This window comes from Hippocampus comes, unplaced genomic scaffold (assembly GCF_001891065.2).
Source record: "Hippocampus comes isolate QL1 unplaced genomic scaffold, H_comes_QL1_v1.1 scaffold257, whole genome shotgun sequence".
Classification (NCBI taxonomy): domain Eukaryota; kingdom Metazoa; phylum Chordata; class Actinopteri; order Syngnathiformes; family Syngnathidae; genus Hippocampus; species Hippocampus comes.
In genome coordinates, this window is record NW_017804972.1 from 799,211 (window position 1) to 806,224 (window position 7,014).

A 7,014-nucleotide genomic window follows, 5' to 3' on the forward strand; every position below is an offset into this window, starting at 1 on the left:
GGAACAGAAAAGAGATGGTTTGAAAGGGGAGTAAAGGAAGCGATTTTTGTTAAAAAGGAGGTATCAGATTTAACCTGTCTCCTATTTACAATAACTTGTTGACCACCAAGGGACATAGACATGCTGATCAGGCTAACTGAAAGTAGCTATTCAGCCCTAGCCCAAACAATAGGCCTAATCAAGACCCAACGATAGGGAATTTAGAAATCAATGGGCCTCTTCACCATAGGGGCGTCAATGTGTTTATCGGTTTAAAATAAACAGGAATATCATGTTGTAGAAATATTCTTTGTATTTTCTCTGAGAGGCCGGCAATATAAGGTACACAGACAGTCCTCAAATAGGCCACGCTCAGCTTTTTAGCGCAGAGCAACTTCCCGGAGTCTTCACGGAGACTTCAGGGTTGTCTACCGCTGACGAAGCTTCTGTGAGAGAAGCGAAACGTCCTTTTTTGTTTTTTGTTTTTTACCCACAGGTACAGATGACGACTGACAGAACCCTTTCTACCTTTGAGCTAATGACGTGGCGGGCTGATTCAAAAGGGGGCCTTTACCTGTTTCCCTAGCAACGGCCAACGTAGGCCAGTATCATCCAATGAAAATTGCTCCTGCAGCCAACTGCAGCCCTGAACAGGACATGAGCAGTAAAAAGTCGATGGATGGATTAAACAAGCGAGAATATTTTGTTTTATCTGCGAGCCAGATGGAATCATAAAAAGAGCCACATTTGGCTTGCGAGCCATCGGTTACCGACGCCTGCTCAATCGCACATTGAGACTCCTCATACAATAAACATATTGTATGGCCTGCCACAGGAGGTGCTAAGACAGTTCTACACAGAAGTCATCGAATCAGTCTTGTGCTCTTCCATCACGGTTTGGTTTGGGGCCGGCACAAAACAGGACAAAATCCGATTGCAACGGACAGTTAGGAAGGTGGAAAAATTATCACCACCCTACCCACTCTTGAGGACTTGTACGCCGCAAGAACCAAGACAAGGGCATGGAAAATCCTACTGGACCCTCCACACCCTGCCCACCACCTTTTCCAGCTACTCCCCTCAGGGCAAGCGCTACCGAATCCAGCAGACACTCAAACAGCTTCTTCCCTCTTGCCATTAACTCCCTTAACAGTCACCCAAATCACCCTGTTTTGTGGCTCCTTGCAATTTTGCACAACTCTGTGGAACAGCATTACCGCTATCATCATTGTAGCTGCAGCTCTGTCCTTGAACCACTGTCACTGATCTATATTACACCGCACCAGACACTTTAAAGCACTCAAGGACATCTGCACAATTGCACACTTGTTGTACTACAAATACTGCTACTGGTCACATTAAAATGGTGCAATGATTTTCTGCACCAACTGCACAACTGTTATTGTATTGTATTCTACCACTGATCACTTTAGCTCTGCTTGATACTTTGCACATTGTCTCACAGCTGTCATTGGGCGGTACCGCCGCACAACGGTACACTTACATTACGGAATGTCCTTCCATACGTATTTGTCATGTCCTTGTTTATGATCATACTAGTGTGGCCTGTACTACCGGAGACAAATTCCTGGTGTGTTCTACATACTTGGCCAATAAAGATTATTCTGATTCAGATTTTGTTGTATAACACTATCACTTTTTAAAGTCCATAAAAAGATGGAATGTCAGTCAAGCAAGACACAGGTTGCCACAGAAAGAGGACATTGGAGAGAATATACATATACAAATATATGGTCCAAAAACTATTTATAACAAAAACTGGAGCATACAGTACAGGTATATGAACAGAATAGAGTATAACAAGAATAGTGACGAAATTATTTGCTGCAAAATGAGACTAGTAACAGACCTGGTGGCTTTTCCTTCCACTCACTCACTGTCTCTAACTTGACCACCTAAGACAGCGTTGCTGAGCTGATGTCGCGCAATGAACTTTTGAAGCCAGCCACCGAACCCTTCGAAGTCCTCGATGCTCATAGTTAGCGCTATGGAACTCACCTTCTCTCTAATTAACAGTACAGTTTGTGGAAGGTTTTAAGCACGATAACAAGTAAAGCATTCCAGGAAACATTCGTTTACTCGACTGTCTGCCGAGCCACAACCAATGTATTCTGAGGAGTTAATCGAAAGCATTCCACTTTCTCTTCCACGGTCATTATCGTTACTCTTCATTTGGATGCCACGATCTACAGGACGTAAATGTAAATAAATGGAACTTAAAAACAAAATGTTCGCGATTCCAGTAAAACTCATGCCAATTGAGTCACTTACATGTCGCCGTTTTGGATCCAATGAGAGTAAATAGTGGCGCGGACAGTTATTTGGTTGTATCGAGCAGGACTTGCTTGAGTTTGGGATATTGCAGGTTTCCGTATGGCTTCCTGGTTCCAATTACTGCAACTTTTGTTGTTATGAATCGATCGTTAATGTAAGACCTAGTCAACATTTTAATGCATAGGTTTTTATTCTGTGTGAAGAAATTTCCGTTTGACAGAAGTCCGTAGGTGGGACTACTTACTGTACTTTATTGAAAGGCGGGTATCACTCTCATTCATTTCAATTCATTTTTAACACAAGCTTCACTATTTTATCCACGGGTACACATAATTTATAAACGTGGTCAAACATTGTGGTAAAACACAATATGTTTACAAACTATACTGTATTTCTGTCGCTTGGTGGCGTGTGGTGGCGGCTGTGTTTCACTCACTTATAACGCGGGAACTGATTTTTCACCTGTGTGAAAGCTACAGTGCATTTTGATTGGCAATAATTTGCGACGTTGCCATATCATGTAACTGTGAATCAAATTTCGAATCACTGCAACACCAGTGGCCAAAACTTGTCCACTCATGAAATCTAGTGGCACAATCCTTCATAACATAAGTGTTGAGTCGAGTTCCTCCGCAAACATATTCACATTTGTTTGATGAAGCACAAGAAAAAGAAAAAAAAAAAAAATGAAGAATTTGAGAAAAGGGCAAATACTTCTTCATGGCACTTTAAATGAGCAACGTGTTATTTTTCTTGGGGATTCAATTTCCAAACTCTGCTTGTGGTTCTGCTTAAACTATTTCAAAACATATTAACGTTTCAAAACATGAGCAGGTTAATACTTTTTAGTGACTGTGATCTGTCCATCAAAAGAATGCCACTCCTGACTGGCATGACGGTAGGGAGATGGCATGTATACGTCAATTAGTTGACACAAAATCTAGTGGATCTGTCAGAAGCGCTGAAAATACATAAATAAAAATGAGAAAAAGTAGGTTTGGCTCTCACGCACATTGTCCGAAATCACAATCTCGATCAGAAAATGATAAATTGTTTAACTGTACAACAATAAAATTCTCTGTTTTGGTTTGCTATTTATGTGACTAAACCTGATGAAAAATCACATCAGTTTCACCCTAGAAGCATCTTCTGATATGACATGCTACATTCGACTAATTCTGGCAAAAGGAACTGCATCGAGAGCGGTACGGCGGTCGAGTGGTTAGCACGTCCGCCAACTGGTTCGCCCATCCACCTCACAGTGCAGAGGTCCACAGTTCTGGGTGGCGTGTGGTGGCGGCTGTGTTTCACTCACTTATAACGCGGGAACTGATTTTTCACCTGTGTGAAAGCTACAGTGCATTTTGATTGGCAATAATTTGCGACGTTGCCATATCATGTAACTGTGAATCAAATTTCGAATCACTGCAACACCAGTGGCCAAAACTTGTCCACTCATGAAATCTAGTGGCACAATCCTTCATAACATAAGTGTTGAGTCGAGTTCCTCCGCAAACATATTCACATTTGTTTGATGAAGCACAAGAAAAAGAAAAAAAAAAAAAATGAAGAATTTGAGAAAAGGGCAAATACTTCTTCATGGCACTTTAAATGAGCAACGTGTTATTTTTCTTGGGGATTCAATTTCCAAACTCTGCTTGTGGTTCTGCTTAAACTATTTCAAAACATATTAACGTTTCAAAACATGAGCAGGTTAATACTTTTTAGTGACTGTGATCTGTCCATCAAAAGAATGCCACTCCTGACTGGCATGACGGTAGGGAGATGGCATGTATACGTCAATTAGTTGACACAAAATCTAGTGGATCTGTCAGAAGCGCTGAAAATACATAAATAAAAATGAGAAAAAGTAGGTTTGGCTCTCACGCACATTGTCCGAAATCACAATCTCGATCAGAAAATGATAAATTGTTTAACTGTACAACAATAAAATTCTCTGTTTTGGTTTGCTATTTATGTGACTAAACCTGATGAAAAATCACATCAGTTTCACCCTAGAAGCATCTTCTGATATGACATGCTACATTCGACTAATTCTGGCAAAAGGAACTGCATCGAGAGCGGTACGGCGGTCGAGTGGTTAGCACGTCCGCCAACTGGTTCGCCCATCCACCTCACAGTGCAGAGGTCCACAGTTCTGGCTCGAGCCTTCCTGTGTGGAGTGTGCATGTACTCTCCGTGCCTGAGTAGGGTTTCTCCAGGTACTCCGGTTTCCTCCTTCTTCGTCGATGTGTGCCGTGCGATTGACCATTCAGGGTGCCCCCCCCCCAATTGCTGGAAGACAGCTGGGATAGGCTCCAGCACGTCCCACCCTCCTTGTGAGGATAAGCGTATTAGAAAATGGTTGGATAGAAGTTCATAGATTGGGATATGGGATGTTCTACTTGACCATGTAAACCACTATTTGGCATACAGTTTGCCCATGACACTTGACCACTTGTGAATGAAATACTTTTGCAATTGGGTATTGTCAGAGTTTTTCTCGAACAAAGGTAAAGAAGTGACTCGGCACACAGGGAAAATCGGCGGGAGGGATCTCTGAGGTCGAACGACGGTTGTTGCCCCGGTAACCACACTCAGAGTTCCCTCTCCGCCAGTTTGAACTTTATTGTCACATCTGCAAAATACAAGAAAAAGACTGCCCCCAATATTTGCATACCTCGCCCCCAGTCCGGCACCTCGGTAGTGATTGGTTATCTTGGTTTAAGGTTTGAACCACCGATACGTTGACGCCTTTCTGTCTGGACTACAATGAATCAACAAGTTGCAGACTTTGCAGGCGACAAATGTCGCCTGGGCGCGACGGGTGTTCTCAAATCGCCTTTTGTTGTTCAACAACGCTTTGTTCCCGAATTGTTCATTTCCCCCTTTGTGACCGAGTCTAGCCTTCTCCCCTGTCCCCCCCCCCCCTTGCATTGACGTGATAATTGTGGACCTCAAAAGCCCTCCGCCCAGACGGCCGGCGCCTTTGCGACCATGCATTTGGGGGCGCTGGATATGCACCCAAAAGTTTAGACGTGCCCAAATTAAATGAAACTTTAAACATGATACAATTTTGCTCATAGACTTCTCTATCAGGTATTGAGAACCCTAAACACCATATTGGAAAACGACACTTTTAATATGCATTTAAATATCTATATTCTATCTAAGGCAAAATGCCATACAAGCCAAAAAAGATAGTGTGTATTTCTTGGAGTCTTTCCTTAATTAGTGTGACTCAAAGCCCACATGTATTCTCGTTTTCTCTAAATGCTGTCTCTCGAATCTTTGATCAGGCAGGAAAGTGGTACATACTTTATTCTGACAGGCAAAGCACCCAAATACCAATAAAGAATGAATCTCTGTGTTGCAATAATTGGATTATCTCGCACTGATATCATTACTGCCAGTGATTCACTCTGATCATTGATTGCATTTTTCAATTTACTTCACTATTAATGTGAGTTGCCTGACTGAAGTATCTTCTGAAGAGTCCATGGCTGAGTCAATAGGTTCCACACTAACAAAAATAATAAAATAAAAACTAGAAGATGATAATCACGAAAAATACTCTCTTCTCTAGTATTTAGAAAATAAGCTTTGTCTGGGGCATTATAGAGACACTTTTCAGGAACTGTAAGCGGAACTTTTTTTCTAAGGTTAGGTTTAGTGCTGTCAAGAAATTAAAAAAAAAAAGTGAGATTCATTAATTATGATTTGTAATTAATTGATCTAATTAATCTATATTTTAATATCATCTAAAAATTGCTGAGAAAACCCTTATTTTCGCTTTAAATTCCTTACATTATTGAGCATTGAGGCAGATCAAAAGATTCACATCACAAAAAAGTGGTATTATAAAGTATTTTATTGTTTTTAAACAGACTTCAACAGATGCAGTCCAAGCCATTTACTTTCTGCTGTATTTGAGACTAATCCCAAATCCTACCTGCAACTTTAAGTTTCGACCACCAAGGGGAATACCACCGTTTTGTTTTTGTAAATCTCCAAATAATAAACAAAATAAAAGAGAAGACAAGGTCCATAAAAAGTGCTTAGGTTAACATATCAAAAACAGTAAGAACACTTTTCTGAGCAATACAAGTACTGAACACGGAACTTGCTTCAGATAATAAATAAAAAAGACCCTTAAAGCACAGTGCTGTAAATTAGCACTTCAGAAATAACACTGTTCATCATGACAAAATAAAGTGCTGAAATAAACATCAACCACTTCTAATAGGCTACAGAAGAAACAGCAGCTATGCTGACTTCATGCTTCGTACGTGGGAAGTTCTCCTCGAGTTTAGTTTGGCGAAGAGCTTTGCTATGGCTCCCTCTATTGCTAACGCTTTCGGTGCTAATGTTAGCCGTGGCTGCACTCACGACTGGGTGCTTTGCATTGATGTGGGAGGCTAAATTTGAGCTGCTTCGGTGGTAAGAAAACTCCTTCTTACAAATTAGGCACAACACTCTATCTTTATCAATTGTGTCGTCAGTGCGTTTTTGGAATGTAAATTTTCCATTCATTGTGTCGAGAACTCTCACATGCTGCTCCAGTTTCACCTCTCCACTCCTGAGAAGGGTCCAGCTGCAGACCCAGAGGAGGCCGATTCAGGCAAAGGTAGGTTTAGGCAAGTAACTTTGCGCCGGATATGACGTCAGAAGGATGATGCCCGATTCCGAAGTAAGTCGCGTGTGGATCTTAAAAAGTTTAAAAGGCCCTGTAATTGTAAG

At 41.4% G+C, this 7,014-nt stretch overlaps 1 long non-coding RNA gene across 1 annotated transcript in view; it reads left to right on the forward strand.

The window, feature by feature from the left end:
* Positions 1-6,861: 6,861 nt before the first annotated feature.
* LOC109529168 (uncharacterized) overlaps positions 6,862-7,014 on the forward strand; it is a 912-nt gene continuing 759 nt past the window's right edge. The window contains exon 1 of the long non-coding RNA XR_002170796.1: positions 6,862-6,964. This is a non-coding gene — a long non-coding RNA (uncharacterized LOC109529168). The remainder of the gene's footprint in view (positions 6,965-7,014) is intronic.